A 17,058-nucleotide genomic window follows, 5' to 3' on the forward strand; every position below is an offset into this window, starting at 1 on the left:
ACAATCTAACAAAATATGTATAAGAGGTACATAAAGGGAAACTAAAAAATTGATGAATAATTAAAGATGTCAACTTTTTCAAAATTGTCCATAGATTCAATGCATTTCCAATCAAAATTCAAAATTGTTTTGTGGATTTCAGCAAACTGGTTCTAAAGTTTATGCGGAAAGGCAAGAGACCCAAAATAGCCAACACAACGTTGAAGGAGACCAAAATCAGAGGATTAATACTATCTGACTTCAAGACTATATTGTTACAATAATCAACATATTGTGGTATTGGTAAAGAAACAGAAAAATAGATCAATGGAACAGAAGAGAAAGTCCAAAAATAGACCTACATTAATATAACCAATTTATATTTGACAAATGAGCAAGAAAATTCAGTGGAGAAAGAATGCTCTTTTCAACAAAATGTGCTAGAATAATTGGACATTCATATGCAAAAAAATGAATGTAGACACAGACCTTGCACATTTTACAAACAATAGCATCAAGTGCATTGTAGACCTAAATATAAATGCTAAACTATAAAAGTCCCAGATGATAACATAAGAGAAAATATAGGTGGCCTTCGGTTTGGCCAAGACTATTTAGATACAGCACCATTAGCATAATCTATGGAAAAAAGTAGATACATTGGAATTCCTTAAAATTATAACGTTTTTCTGTGAAACATCCTGTTCAGAGAATGAAAATCAAGTCATACAGTGAGACAAAATATTTTCAAAACATATATAGAATAAAGAATTTGTATTCACAATACATAAAGAATTCTAGAAACTCAACTATAAGAAAACAAACATCTCAATATTTAAAACAGATAAAATATCTAAACAGACACCTCATGAAAGAAGATCTGCAAATGGAAAATAAGCAAATGAAAACATGCTCAACAGTATATGTAATTAGGGAATTGTAAACTAAAACAACATTATGATGGTTAATAGTATGTGTCAACTTCATTGGATTGAAGGATGCCAAATGGCTGCTGAAGCATTGTTTCTGGGTGTGTGCAAAGGGGTGTTTTCAGAGATTGACATGTGAGTCAGAGTACTGGGAAAGGAAACCCAACCTCAATGTGGATAAGCACTATCCAGTTGGCTGCCAACAGAGATAGAACAAAGGGAGCAGAAGAAGGGGGGTATTCAGCTTGCTGAGGTCTCTTGCTCTGACCATCCCTCCCCTTGCCAGAAGTTAGCTTTCTCTCTTCATGCCCTTGGTAATTGGACTCCAGGTTCTTTGGCCTCTGAACTCTGGGACTTGCACCAACAGGCTCCCGGGTTCTCTTGGGCCTTTGGCCTCAGACTGAGGGCAGCACTGTCAGCTTCACTATCAGCTTTTCTCAGTCCCCAGCTGGCAGAAGTCCTATTGTGGGAATTCACCTTTGTAATCATGTGAGCCAATTCTCCCTAATAAATCTCTTTTACATATACATATATCCTATTGGCTCTGTCACTCTCAAGGACCTTGATTGATACAAACAATAAGAAACAACTATACAACAATTAAAATGGAAAATTCCAGAACACTGATAGCACCTAATGCTGGCAAGGAAGTTGAGTAACAAGAACTCTCATTCTTTACTGGTGAAAATGCAAAATGGTACACCACTTTGGAAAACAGCTTGAAACTTTCTTACAAAACTAATATTTATAGCAGCTTTACTCATAATTTCCACAACTTAGAAGTGACCACGACATCCTTGAATAGGTGAATGGATGAACAATGTATGGCACATCCATTCAGTGGGATATTATTCAGTGATAAAAACAGAAAGACATAGATGAACTAATTTCACTAGGTGGAAAAAGCCAATCTGAAAAGGCTGTGTACTGCGTGATTCCAACTATTTGACATTCTGTAAAAGCCTGAACTATGGAGACAGTAAAAAGGTCGGTAACTTTCAGAGATTTAAGGGTTCTAAGGGAGGGAGGAGTAGACAGAGCACAAGGAATTATTAGGGCAGTGAAATTATTTCTCTGTTGATATTAACATATCAATATTAAAATATATACACGTACTATGTACCCACAAAAATTAGGAATACAAAATTTAAAACAAACAAACATGTATATTTATTTTCATGTTTGGTTTTCAAAAATTTTAATATGATGTGTTTAGGTGTGGTTTTCCTTATATTTATCATTCTTGTGGTTTGTAGCATTTCCTGAATCTGTCACTGGTATTTTCCAGCTTCAAGAGTTTCCTAGTCATTAGCTTTTCAAATATTGTTGTTGTGCCATCTTTCTCTTCTATTCTTCTGTAACTCGAATTATACATTTTTATACTTTTCACCATGTCCCAAATGTCTCCTACACTTATTTCTCTGTTATCTGTTCTGTTTTTCTCTCAATAACTGGATAGGGATATTTTCTTCTGGCTTATCTTCTAGGCCATTAATTTTCTCTTTAGCTGTCTAACGTACTATTAAATCTATTTACTGAGTTTTTAAAATTGCTTCTTGTATAGTTAGTCCTAAAGTGTCCATTTTTCATTTTTTCAGTTCTCTGCTAAAATTGTCTAACTTACCATTCCATTTTTTGAAATATCACTCCAGGTAATTTTAGTTTTTGCCTGATATCTCAAATACCTGACTATATTGTGGGTCAATTGCAATGGTCATGTTTACAATTAATGTTTACTTCAGTTCTGTCTTTTCCTATGTCTAGTTATTTTTTATTCAGGATAGTATGTGCAGAAAATGTACAGATACTTTAAAACTCCATCTGATGTTCACTTCTTCCTGAGAAATTTCATTTTGTTTCCCTCAACCAGATGTGCTAATGGAAGATCACCTTAATCATGTGTAATGAGTTTATTATTAGAAACTGGGCTTCAGTCCTTGCTGAGATTGAGCTATTTCTAGTTTTCTCTTACTCTTAGAGAATAGCCCTTAGAGATATCAACAGAAAGTTTAGGTTGTTAAAAATCCAAAAATGGAATCCACAATGCTTCAACATTTATGGATTTTTTTATAGAGACCAGGTTTCACCATGTTTTCCAGGCTGGTCTTGAACTCCTGGGCTCAAGCAATCCACCCACCTGGGCCTCCCAAAGCGGGAAGGATTACAGGCATGAGCAAATGTGCCCGACCCTATTTCTCTTTTAAAGAATAATTCTAATAATAATAATTTCTGGTTTTATGTATTTTTACAAATAATTGACATGATGATGTAATATTCACAATGCTTCAACAATGTGAGAAGGTATATGTGAATATTAATCGCATAATTGATAAAATATATGAAATGATGAAGCCAAAGCAGGTCATTAAGAAATATTGATAAACATTAGGTATTGAATTTACAGATGTTGCCAAAGTTGTACATCCAGGGGGCCAGTCATCATAAATTATGATTGATGATTAAAATGAGAGCAAGAAATACCCAATTGAGTAGTAAATTGAAAAGCGCCTAATCTTCTTCCGATGACTCTACGATTTCTTTGTACTTGTAAAATATCATTGCACGTTGAATAGGAGTCTTAACAGAGTCATAAGTCCATCCCTTCCTGGCAAACAGCCTTTTGAGGATTCCAGGCATTTCATAGCCCTTGCTTAGAATGAAATCCTTAAAGGCAATTGGTCCATAAAGATCGTCAAGAACGTCAGGTTCATCAGGCTTTTTAAGTAAGAGCTTGGGGTCAAAGGTTCATTACTTCTTCGCTTTTTCCACAACTTTGGCTTGAGGTACCATGCTCCATACCACATCTTCACAGGCTGAGCGGTATAAGAATTTGATGGCGTGTGAAATTTCCTGCCCCAGTATTTTTCCTGTGAGAAGAATTTGTCCTCATCCTTTTCATCTAGCTCCACGCTGTACTTCAGCTCTGAGGAGCACTCGTTTACCTTCTTAATCTTTTGGTCGTCATGGGTTGCTCTGTACTCGGTGGTGAAGTCAAACAGATTCCAGATTGTTTCTTCATCAACTCCCAGGTCTGCAGCCCACTTGAAGAATTCACGGAGTTTTTCTGACGTGTATCTATATTGAAGAGGGTCAGAAATGCACTCTTTTGTGCTTGGCATATCTTCCTGAAGCAGTTCTTTCATGCGGGATGCTCCAATCTTGGGAGGCTCCGAGAATTGATGGGACTCTGGAGCTTTGGGAGGCTCCTGGCGGAGACTGGACACTCGACGAGTCTTGGGAGGCTCCGGGCGGAGACTGGACACATGAGGAGTCTTGGGAGGCTCTGGGCGGAGACTGGACACATGACGAGTCTTGGGAGGCTGTGGGTGGGGATGGGACACCGGAGTCTCGGGAGGCTGCAGGCAAGGTTCCTCACAAGGGCATTGATCAGGCTCGGTGGGTCCCTCAGTTTTCTTCACCCGGGCCTCACAACGATCCCATACGTCCTTCAGCGTCCTCCCAGGATCCAGCAATTTCAGCACGTCTAGTAGGAGATTGGACATCCGAGTAGTGTCGGGAGGTTCCAGGCAGAGATGCGACAGTCCAGTCTTGGAAGGCTCTGGGCAGAGACTGGACCCCGGATGAGTCTTGGGAGGCTGCGGGTGGAGACTGGACCCCCGATGAGTCTTGGGAGGCTCCGGGCGCAGATGGGTCACTCCAGTCTCGGAAGGCTCCTGGTGGAGACTGGACCCCGGACGAGTCTTGGGAGGCTGCGGGTGGAGACTGGACCCCCGAGGAGACTTGGGAGGCTGCGGGTGGAGACTGGACCTCTGAGGAGTCTCGGGAGGCTCCGGGCACCGACCGATGGGTCACTCCAGTCTCTGGAGGCTCCGGGCGGAGACTGGACACCGGAGTCTTGGGAGGCACTGGGTGGAGATGGGACATGCCAGTCTCGAAAGGCGGCGGGCAGAACTCCCCACGGGGATATTGAGCAGGCTCAGTGGGTACCTCGGTTTTCTTCTCCCGGGCCTCACAAGGAGCCCAAGCGTCCTCCAGCTTCCTCTCAGGATCCAGCTGTTGCAGCACCTGTAGTAGGAGATCTGGAGGCAGATCTTCTCCCAGATTGGGGTACATGGCCAAGGGATGCTTGGCCATGAGCTCGGCTTCCACTTGCTCTACAAACGCCTTCTGTGCTAGCTGCGCTGGAGAGAGCTTGGAAAATAGCGCCGCTTTCTTGAGCAGCTTTTTCTGCCGTCGTTTGGGGTCTGCTTGGGGACCTCTGACAGATATTTTGGGGAGTAAAAACTCGTCACGGTGACAAACGAGCGTGTCTTCGGGAGATGGACAGCTGTAGCGGAAGTCGTCCATGCCCTCCCTCACAAATACCCAGTTCTGGGTGTCCATGGATGGGAACCTCAGGCGCCCGTGCTTGCCCTTCGCGAAGCGCTTGGAAGGCGGATGGTTACAGTACCGGGGCTTGGAGTCCATGCCTGGGGACATCAGCCAGTCCTGCGGCCTCTGGTCCCCCATGGTGGCTCTCGCTGGGGTGCCAAGTCTCCAACTTCTGCGGTTCCTGATCTCTGCCGCTCTAGTCGCTAGGAGACCGCCAGCCACGCGCAGCCCAGGTTCCTTCCTGGAGGCGGAGCAGCGCTGACATCACAAGCGCAGCCCAGATTCTAACAGGTGCGTAGTGGAATCTCATTCTGGGTTTCATGTGCGTTTCCTAATGACTACTGCTATTGAACATCTCTATATTTGCTGATTTGCCATCCTTATCTCTCCTTGGTTGAAGTTTCTGTGGATCTTTTCCCCATTTTTAAATTGTGTTGCTGGATATCATATTTAGTTTTGAGAATCCTTGCTGTGTTCTAGATGTAAATAGGTTATCAGATATATGATTTACAAATTTTTCACTTGGCTTTTCCCTTTCATTGTCTTAACAGTGTCAAAGACAAATTTTTTAATTTGATGAAGTCCAGTTGATCAACTTATTCTTTTATGGATTGTGCTTCTTTTGATGTATCTATGAAAACTTGGCCTATCCAAAGGTCAAGGTTTAATTTTTGTAAACAGCACAAGATATAGATCGAAGTTTTTATTTATAAATGTACCTATTGCTTACATATATCTGATAATTTTAGAATTATTTTTGTAAAGACTAAATTTTCTCCACTGAATGACATTTGGAAATTGGTAGAATATCAGTTGTGTATATTTTTTGAAGGTCAATTTCTGGACACTCTTTTCTCTTCCATTGATTTTTCTGTCACACAAATTTCACACTCTGTTGGTTACTTTAGCTTTATAATAAATCTAGAAATTAGGCTGTATTAGTCCTTTAACAATATTCTTTTATAAAGTTAGTTCTTTCTAGGTCCTTTGAATTTCTTTTTTTTTTTTTTTTGAGACAGAGTTTCACTCTTGTTGCCCAGGCTGGAGTGCAATGGCGCAATCTCGGCTCACTGCAACCTCCGCCTCCCAGGTTCAAGCGATTCTTCTGCCTCAGCCTCCCTAGTAGCTGGGATTACAGGCATGCGCCACCACGCCCGGCTAATTTTGTATTTTTAGTAGAGCCGGGGTTTCTCCATGTTGGTCAGGCTGGTCTCGAACTCCCCACCTCAGGTGATCCGCCCGCCTCGGCCTCCCAAAGTGCTGGGATTGCAGGCATGAGCCACCGCGCCCGGCCTGGTCCTTTGAATTTCTATAGAAATTTTTAAGTCAGTTTGTCAATGTCAAAAAAAGAAAGTCCTGTTGGGAATTTGATTAGGATTCTGTTGAATCTATAGATCAATTTGAGGATAATTGGCATGTTAACAATAGGAAATCTGACCACTGAGAAATTTACAGCTTTCTATTTGTTTATGTGATTTTTCATTTTCTCAGGAATATTGTGTGTTTTTTAGTGTATGTGCCTTTCACATCTTTCTCTCTCCAGATTTTTCCTAAATATTGTTTTTCATACTATTGTATGTAGTTTTTTTTAGTTGCAATTTCCAATTTTTTGTTGTTAGCATATATAAATATTGATGTTTGTATACCCACTGGTATACAACCTTGGAAAACTCACTCATTATGTTCAGAAGCATTTTTGTATATTTCATTGAATTTTCTATATACATGATAGTGTCATCTGTGAATAAAGACAGTTTCCCTTCTTCCTTTCCAATCTGAATATCGTTATACCCCCACCAGTCCAGTTGCAATCCTTCATTTTCCTTTAAATAATATTAGTTAAATTTTTATCTCTCTTATAGTGCTTAAAACAACACTATGAAAAGCATTTTTACAAAAAATTTTAATTATAGACAAATTCAGCCTGCATTATTTCTTAAGCATATCATTTTCTCATCATGTAATAATTTTTTCTGTACATTCTTACTCATTTTTTAAAAGAAGGTTTCTTACTTCCCTTGTTAGGTGCAGCTGAACAATGTTTTCTACCATTACAAGCAGGTATACCCTAGTTCCTCCTTGTAAATGAGGTATGATCAATGCCTCTCTTGCTTTTGGCTCTTCCTCTGTAATATAGACACAATGTATATTCCTCTTAGGTTTCTCATTAAATCAAAGAACTAGATTATGTGTAAATCAAGATAATCTATATAACATGACTTTGTATAGTGTTTGGAACAGAATAAGCATCCTGTAAAATATTGTTAATTTATATAGTATTACTACAGTTTGAAAATAAAATTATTCTACATTTGGTGTCTATATAAAGGGAAAGCAACATCATACATTTACATATCACAAATATTTTCATTTATTGATTATAAGAATCTGTGTTAAAGTCTCAAGATATTTAGTAGATTTCATAATGTGAGGTTGGTAAGACCAAATTTGTTATGGATTTATTTTTAACTTTCTTTTTATTTCCTTTTTTATTTTTATTATACTTTAAGTTCTAGGGTACATGTGCACAATGTGCAGGTTTCTTACATATGTATAAATGTGCCATGTTGGTGTGCTGGACCCGTTAACTCGTCATTTACATTAGGTATATCTCCTAATGCTATCCCTCCCCCCTCCCCCCACCCCACAACAGGCCCGTGTGTGTGATGTTCCCCTTCCTGTGTCCAAGTGTTTGCACTGTTCAATTACCACCTATGAGTGAGAACATGCAGTGTTTTTTTTTTTTGTCCTTGCGATAGTTTGCTGAGAATGATGGTTTCCAGCTTCATCCATGTCCCTACAGAGGACATGAACTCATCCTTTTTTATGGCTGCATAGTATTCCATGGTGTATATGTGCCACATTTTCTTGATCCAGTCTATCACTGATGGACATTTGGGTTGGTTCCAAGTCTTTGCTATTGTGAATAGTGCCACAGTAAACATACGTGTGCATGTGTCTTTATAGCAGCATGATTTATAATCCTTTGGGTATATACCCAGCAATGAGATGGCTGGGTCAAATGATATTTCTAGTTCCAGATCCTTGAGGAATCACCACACTGTCTTCCACAATGGTTGAACCAGTTTACAGCCCCACCAACAGTGTAAAAGTGTTCCTATTTCTCCACATCCTCTCCAGCACCTGTTTCCTGACTTTTTAATGATCACCATTCTAACTGGTGTGAGATGGTATCTCATTGTGGTTTTGATTTGCATTTCTCTGATGGCCAGTGATGATGAGCATTTTTTCATGTGTCTTTTGGCTGCATAAATGTCTTCTTTTGAGAAGTGTCTGTTCCTATCCTTTGCCCACATTTGATGGGGTTGTTTGTTTTTTTCTTGTAAATTTGTTTGAGTTCTTTGTAGATTCTGGATATTAGCCCTTTGTCAGATGAGTAGATTGCAAGTATTTTTTCCCATTCTGTAGGTTGCCTGTTCACTCTGATGGTAGTTTCTTTTGCTGTGCAGAAGCTCTTTAGTTTAATAGAAAAATTCCATGGACTGTATGTTACATTCAAGAGCCAATGCTTCAACAATTCTCTATAACAATACTCTAACTAGGAAGCTCATATGAGTACTCACTTATCTAAAATGCATGAGAGTTTGAAAAAATCTTCTATATTCCAAATAATCCCAGAAAAAAACACGTATTGAATCTCCTAAAGTTCAGTTGGGCCTATATAAAATTTTTCATGTGCCTGTTCATTAAAACAGTTTTTGTTCCTTAAAGCCAGTTCATTTTTTTCACTTTTCACAGTAGAATATTATACAAAGGACTCACATCTAGAATACATAAATAATTCTTAAAACTTAATAAGAAAACGAAAAATGTACAATACACAGTAGTTTAACATGTATAGAGATATATAGCTAAAGAAATAATTATAGATGTGTGTATATATTGGTTAGTATGCATGCTTATGTTTTATAGCTCTGTCTCTGCTGAGAAACTAGGAAAAAAATGACACCCAAGTAACAACAAGTACATCCAGTGCCCAAATCTTGGTTTCTAAATACCATTCTCTCAAATAACAAAAGCAAAACAAAACAGAGATATCCTTGGAGAAATGAGTAATTCTAGGCCTGGGGCAGTGAAAACACAAGATGAGCCTGGAGTATTATGTAATGCCAGAAAATATGGAATTTCTCAGGAAACAAAAGAATAGAAGCAGATCATGAGCCAAACGGAAAGAGCACTCAATGGCCAAAGTTAAAACAATTCAGGCAACAAATTGAATTAAAATTTAAAAATTATAACACAATATAAAATAAAATATCCATGAGTCCATACTGATATAAATAATTGTACAAATAAATAAATGAGGAAACAGGTAGAAATATTTTTACAAAGAATTTCAGGAAATGTACAGGGATATTCCTCCCTTCAGCAGGTGGAAATTAATTGTCCTCCCCAGGGTGTGGGCTGGATTCCAAAAAGCAAAATATGGAATGGGAAAAAATAGTGACGTTTTAGGGGAGAAGCCTGGCAGTTCTCTCCTTAACCAAGTGATCATTGTTAATATCAGCAGTGGGAGGTTGCATTGCTATCATGCACTCCTCTGATAGGATGTGATGAGAAAGACACTTCACTTCTGTAGTATTCTCCCCTAAATTCCGGAATCCTAGTCTAATGAGGAGAAAACATCTAACAAACTCAAGTCCAAGGACATTTTACAAAATTCTCAAGTATTCCTCAAATCCATAAAGGTCATGGGAAACAAGTAAAGACTGAGAGCCGGTCATAGACTTTAGATTAAAGAGACATGAAAACTAAATTCAGTGTGGTAGGCTGGGTTGGATCCTGGCACTGAAAAAGGACATGGGAGTAAAAAAATCTACAAATCTGAATTAAGTCTGAAGTTTAGTTAATAGTAATATTTCAATGTTAATTTTTTAGTTTAAATGCATGTACAATGTAAGATATTAATTTTAGGGGAAGCTGAGTGAAATGTGCATGAAAATGCTTTGTACAGCCTTTGCAAATGTTTCGTAAATCTGAAATTATTCTAAAATAAAAGGTTTCCATTTTAAACTATAGATTGCATCATGGTGAATTACCAACAATCACTATTAATCATACAAGAGAGAAAGCTGCAGCTTCTTTAAAATGCATACTTGTTGCCCCCCCATATACAGTAAATCATATTTTTTTTCTAAGTGGAGCCAGTAGTCTACATTTTACACCAATATGTAAGAATTACTTTTCTAAAGCCCTGTGCCTTTTGTAGGCCCAAAAAACTTTCAAAGAGATTAAAAACCACAGTAGTAATGGTATTATCCAAAGTAACCAAATTTGGGGAAAATTAAATTTCTGCATATACTAGATGGAGCCTGAGAACAGAATAATTCCCTTAGGTAACATGTACATACCTGGTGGGCCCACAGGATAATGAAGTCATGATAGAAGAGTAAAGAAGATACAAAGTTTGGTGACTGGCAGTGAAAAAAAAAAAAAAAAACTAGGAGTGAAAGCAACTTACTTGTGCAAACTGCCCTTCTTGGGTTGAAGAAAACTGACATCACTGTAGAGTGCAGAGAAATTACAACTGGCCTGTTCAGTCAAGAAGCACCAACTGTCTTAGTATGAAGTGTTACTCCAGAAATGAATAGTGTAGCTGACAAGCAAAACCAGCACCAACAAGCTAATAAAGAAATGTTCAAGCAAGTCAAAATGCTCTGAGTGGAGCAGCATGTAATGAATGAGCAAACAAGGGAATGAGAACAAACAATGAAAATCAATGCGATTAAATGCATTGGTTTAGTGGAGCCTAAGTATTCCCAGTCCTGACATCTTTGTATGCCTCTGACTGCTCTTAGTTACCTACAACTTTTACTGCAGACTTAACTCAGGACACCATTTTCATGCTCCAGCAGACTCAAGTTATCTGCAACCTTGCTGTCTCTTCTACCCATACGCAGCACCTGCCAGCCTTTCTCAGATACCCAATCTTGTTCACTCTGATCCAACCATCTTTGGAATTCTTTTGCTTTTATTAGCTCTTGCTAAGTTGACTTTCTGTGATGGTTAATTTTCTGTGTCAACATGGCTAGGCTATGATGCCCAAGTATTTGGTCAAACAGTCTAGATATTGCTGTGAAGGTATTTTTTGGATGTGATTTAACATTTTATATAGTAGATTTTGAGTAAATCAGATTTACCCTCCATAGGATGGGTGAGCATCATCCAATCAGTTGAAGGCTTTCAGGAAAAAGACAAAATTCTCCCAAGAAGATGGAATTCTCCCTCCATACTGAAGCACAGGAATCTGTTTGAGTTTCCAGCCATCGGAATCAGGACTGCAACATCAACTTTTGCCCGAATTTCTAACCCACAATCAGTTCTACAGACTTCGGATTTGCCAACCCCCACAGTCGCGTAAATGAATTCCTTTAAATTTCCCTCTGTCTCTCTCTCTATATATATGTATATATATATGAAATATATAAATTATATATATTATATATATTTATATATAGGATAATAGGAAATAGTTGAATATATAGAATATAGAAATAATAGGATATATATCCTATTATATAATATATGTAATAGGATATATAATATATAATATATGTAATAGGATATATAATATATAATAGGTTATATATATTATATAATAGGAAAAATAGGATATATATTATATTATATATTTATATATAATATATAGGATATATATATATTATATTATATATTTATAATATAATATATAGGATATATAATATAGCCTATTATTTCTATATTCCATATATTCAACTATTTCCTGTTATCCTATATATCACCCTCCTTTCACTCTCTCTCTCTCTACATATATGTAAAATAATAGGAGATATGTATAACTCCTATTATTTTCTTATCTTTCTGGAGAAATTTGATTAATATACTGTTCATTTTGATCATTTTTCTACCAGTAACAATGTACTTGTCTTATAATGAGATACACCGCAGCAATTTTACCAGTGCTACACCCACTGACAGTTTTTCTCAGCAAGGTATAAAATATATTTAAGACCTAAGAAATAATAGAGACTTAAAGATTTCCATTTTGTTCTTTGACTAAAAAGGCATAGAAGAATTATTCCATACCTTGGCTGAATTGTCAGAATCACTTGTGGCACATCTTAAAAGTATATATGCCAAGGCTCTGCCCTGAGATTGCTGAATCAAAATTCCTCCCATTGATAATGATTTACAGCCAAGGGCTGAAGTCCCTGGATACATAATAATTTGATCACAGTATCTCAGACAGGATATAGTCCAGCACTACTGATATTAATAAAGAACTTGAGGCAAAAGAGAACAAATGACTTACACAAGTTCTCAAAAAGTGAAAATGAACAATGTCAGGCTAGTATTTTTATATTTCTAGAAGATTCACTCTAGTTCCTTGTATAGATAAATTATAGAAAAATATGACAGTATTCCTGTCTCCTTGCATGCATACGTATCACCTGGTCCATTCAATTCACAAATATAAATAGAATGTAATATTTAGAAAATAATCGAGCAGACACAGCTCTATTTTATAAGGTGGTTCAGCTACAAATGAAATTATCTAGTATATAATTAGAGGACTTACCAAATGGCTAAAATCTTGACAATTTTGTGTATGGTTAAAGTAATAAAACTTTGAGGACAGGTAAATGTTACTGTGTCATATCCTCTGATTTAATCAGAAAACACTGGTCTCACTTTACTATTGATGGAATTGTGGTAGATGCATTCAACAAGCTGTCATAAATCTTAGCTTATTTTCTAGGAGCTAGCAAAAAAAATCCAGAATCACTTCATATCATGGATATGAATAATTTAGAATAATCAATAATCTTGGTTGTCCACGAGTGCTGTCTTAATCTTATTCTTTGGCTTTGAATGCAACATTTGCATCTTTTACAGAATTCAAAATTTACAGAGTACTGTACATATACACACATGACCAGCTAAAAGCCATGTTCTCAATAGTGTCCACTTTACCTGGCTAATGTCCAACGTGTGACGAGCAGGCAAAAATATGCAATATTAGTATTATTTACAGACAGATTGTTACAATTTTAACCTCGATTTTGAAATACGGGCTGTTAATTCTATGTTAAGACCACAGCTCTTAAAAATAACATGCATATATACACATATATTCATACCGCAATTCACGTAAAGGTCCAAAGTTTAGCCGGTTTTAACGTTAGTGATCAAAGCCTAATATGTATAGGCAAATGTATGTACACAATACACGTGTGAACACACCACAGTTTTCTAAGATATTATTGAACCTGTAACAAAGTGTTGAGTTGTGATTTTATAAAAATAGTTCTAATATTATGTTATTACCTTTCTGTTCATTTGACGCAACAGTACTCCTTTACAAAGAGTCTGAAGGGTATTCTACATCAACCAGCTATGTAACAGCTTTATAATGCCAAGTGTCCTGTACAGAGGTTTACTCCAATGAACTGGCTTAATTTAGAATGTAATCTAACCAATTATATTTAATAGCATGGCTAGGAAAATCAGCCCCATAGTCTAAAAACCATTGTCTCTGGGAAAAAAGCAAGTAGACTTTCCTTTTATGTTCTACCTCTTAGAAGGTATAGGAATCACAATATTCTATGCAAAACCAGAGATATTCTCTACCTCTGATCCTTTCCATTGCTCCTTTTACATTTATAACAAATGAATAAGCTGAATGTGATTTTTCATTTTGTAGCTGCAATCTCTGTAGACAAACTGATCAACTGAAATACACTGATTTGATCAACATATTTATCAATGAATAAGGATTTAGGAAGTTATTTTCATGATTTGGACAATTGTGCACCTGGATTCATTTAGAAACGATTGTCTTTTTCTAAATGTTAGAGATGTTTAATGTGGGGAAGAAAAACTTAAGGAGGGAGACCCACATGGAGGAAATTGCATTTTTCTCTACAGCATAATTCAGGGATACATTGGATTAGAGGCCAGAGTGATGATTTGGAAGGAACTGAAAGCACTGATATTTGATAGAGACCTGGTGAACTAAGGAAGCAATTCTAAATAGATTATTTTGGATGTGGAACAGATATTTCCGTCATCATTGCAGTTTTTAGTCCTTGACAGTGATTTAAGGTCTGGGGAATGCTAAGCAATGTTACAACACCTGCACGTACATATGCCCTGGACAATCATATGCCCTGCTACCAGTAGCTGCTCTCAGCACAGCGTTCCTCTTTCACCCCAAGCCAAGGAATTTGCCATACATGCAGGCAGTCAAAGTGAAGAGGGTTGCCTTTTAAGAATTATTTTTCATAGTTCCCTTCTCAATTTTCAGTTTCAACAGCCTCTTCCCATTCAAATTGTCTGCGTTTGCCTCACCTTCCTTCTCAAACCGTCAGCTCCTTTACAATACATCTTCAACTTAGCTTATATAAAGAAATGCTAGGCTTTGTCTTTGCACACAAATTCCTCTTTGAGTATACCTATGCTGTATAAATTCATATTACTGCTTGAGTATACATATGCTGTATAAATTTGTATTACTGCTGTTCATTTCAAGAATCACCTCTTTCCTGGCAGGAGAAAATCAATAGATAAGATTACTAATGAGAATGGAGTCCTACTGCCTCCAGCACTTAGCAGATTATTAATAAGCTTTTCCTCATGGATTGTTTGTCATGTAAGAAATCATAACTGAACAGCACCAAACACATAAGCAAAAGTGAAATGTTAATAATATTTCTACCTAAAGTGTATCATATTAATTCATATTAAAATAAATGAGGTTTACAATCATATTGGCAGGAATCTACTAAAAGTAATATACTTTCTAGAAATTTGAAACTCCCTAAATAGATGTAACTGTCCTTAAATATTAAAAGACATACTGGGAAAATGGCAAAAGCCTTCAAGAAAACAAGTCAAAATCATATTGTTTATTTTTCATGTATGAACAAGAATTGAAGAATGAAAAGCTCAGAAGGAAGGTAATAAATGTAAATAATACATAGGAAACATTTTACAAAACTTTTACTTTTGTAAATTGTGCGTTTCACCGAGTTTTAACGTTAGCTGGTTAAAGTCCTTATCATATTTTTATGAAAGATGAAATCAACAAATAAACCATTGAGAATGTGGAAGAAAAGTTCAGAAAATTAAAAACTGAGAGGCCATTACTCATGTCAACTTATAAAAATAATGATCACATTAAACATAACTTACTCTCTTAACATACTGAGTTAATATTGTAGTAGCTTATGGAATCATAGGGAAAGGTTTTGCAAGGATTATGCTTTTCTCCTAGCATGTTAGGAAAAATTTACACTGGATTTTGGTGAAGCAAAATATGTGCATTTTCAACCAAGATATTCCGGGTCTTTAGGCTAAGTAACATAATTACATCAAATCTATTTTTCCATAAAATTTACCACTATATGTAGGAGAAGGTATAAGAACTTCTGTAGCAATTTCTGCATTTGTGACAATAGAAGTAAAAATAGCAAAGAAAATATTATTGAATGTATTTTAATAATTTAAAGTAAATATATTAGCACATATTTTATAATTATCAATTTATTAGCAACTGATATATTTATTCATCCTATATATAGGATCAGTTATATATATATATAGAGAGAGAGAGAGACAGAAGGAGAGAGAGAGAATGGACATATATATTTTCTTTTTTTAAAGTTTATTTACTTTAAGTTCTGGAATACATGTGCTGAACGTGCAGGTTTGTTACATACGTATACATGTGCCACAGTGGTTTGCTGCACCTATGAACCCATCATCTAGGTTTTAAGCTACGCATGTATTAGGTATTTGTCCTAATGCTCTCCCTCACCTTTCCCCCCACCCTCCGACAGGCCCTGTTGTGTGATGTTCCCCTCCCTGTGTCCATGTGTTCTCATTGTTTAACTCCCACTTATGAGTGAGAACATGCAGTGTTTGGTTTTCTGTTCCTGTGTTAGTTTGCTGAGGATAATGGTTTCCAGCTTCATCCATACCCCTGCAAAGGACATGAATTCATTCTTTTTTATGGCTGCATAGTGTTCCATGATGTATATGTGCCACATTTTCTTTATCCAGTCTATCATTGATGGGTATTTGGATTGGTTCCAAGTATTTGCTATCATAACTAGTGCTGCAATAAACATACATGTGCATGTGTCTTTATAGTAGAATTATTTACGTTCCTTTGGGTATATACCCAGTAACGGGATTGCTGTGTCAAATGGTATTTCTGATTCTAGATCCTTGAGGAATCACCACACTGTCTTCCACAATGGTTGAACTAGTTTACAGTCCCACCAACAGCGTAAAAGCATTCTCATTTCTCCACATCCTCGCCATCATCTATTGTTTCCAGACTTTTTAATGATCGCCATTCTAACTGGCGTGAGATGGTATCTCACTGTGGTTTTGATTTGCATTTCTCTAATGACCAGTGATAATGAGCTTCCTTTCACGTTTGTTGGCCACATAAATGTCTTCTTTTGAGAAGTGTCTGTTCATATCCTTCGCCCACTTTTCGATGGGGTTGTTTTTATCTTGTAAATTTGTTTAAGTTCCTTATAAATTCTGGATATTAGCCCTTTGTCAGATGGATTGACTGCAAAAATTTTCTCCCATTCTGTAGGTTGCCTGTTCACTCTGATGATAATTTCTTTTGCTGTGCAGAAGCTCTCTAATTATTTAGATCCCATTTGTCAATTTTGGCTTTTGTAGCAATTGCTTTTGGTGTTTTAGTCATGAAGTCTTTGCCCATGCCTATGTCCTGAATGGTATTGCCTAGTTTTTATTCTAGGGTTTTTATGGTTTTAGATTTTATGTTTAAGTCTTT

The 17,058-nt window shown here is 36.9% G+C and overlaps 1 non-coding gene across 1 annotated transcript; it reads right to left on the reverse strand.

Annotated features, from left to right (window-relative positions):
* Window positions 1–3,088: 3,088 nt before the first annotated feature.
* LOC100581016 lies at window positions 3,089–5,449 on the reverse strand. Its single transcript, XR_004028794.1, has 3 exons — window positions 4,711–5,449; window positions 4,541–4,631; window positions 3,089–3,943 (listed from the first exon to the last, which is right to left on the reverse strand). It is a non-coding gene; the product is annotated as a protein FAM47A (transcript).
* Window positions 5,450–17,058: the final 11,609 nt, after the last annotated feature.

The sequence above is a fragment of the Nomascus leucogenys genome, chromosome X (assembly GCF_006542625.1).
Source record: "Nomascus leucogenys isolate Asia chromosome X, Asia_NLE_v1, whole genome shotgun sequence".
Lineage (NCBI taxonomy): Eukaryota > Metazoa > Chordata > Mammalia > Primates > Hylobatidae > Nomascus > Nomascus leucogenys.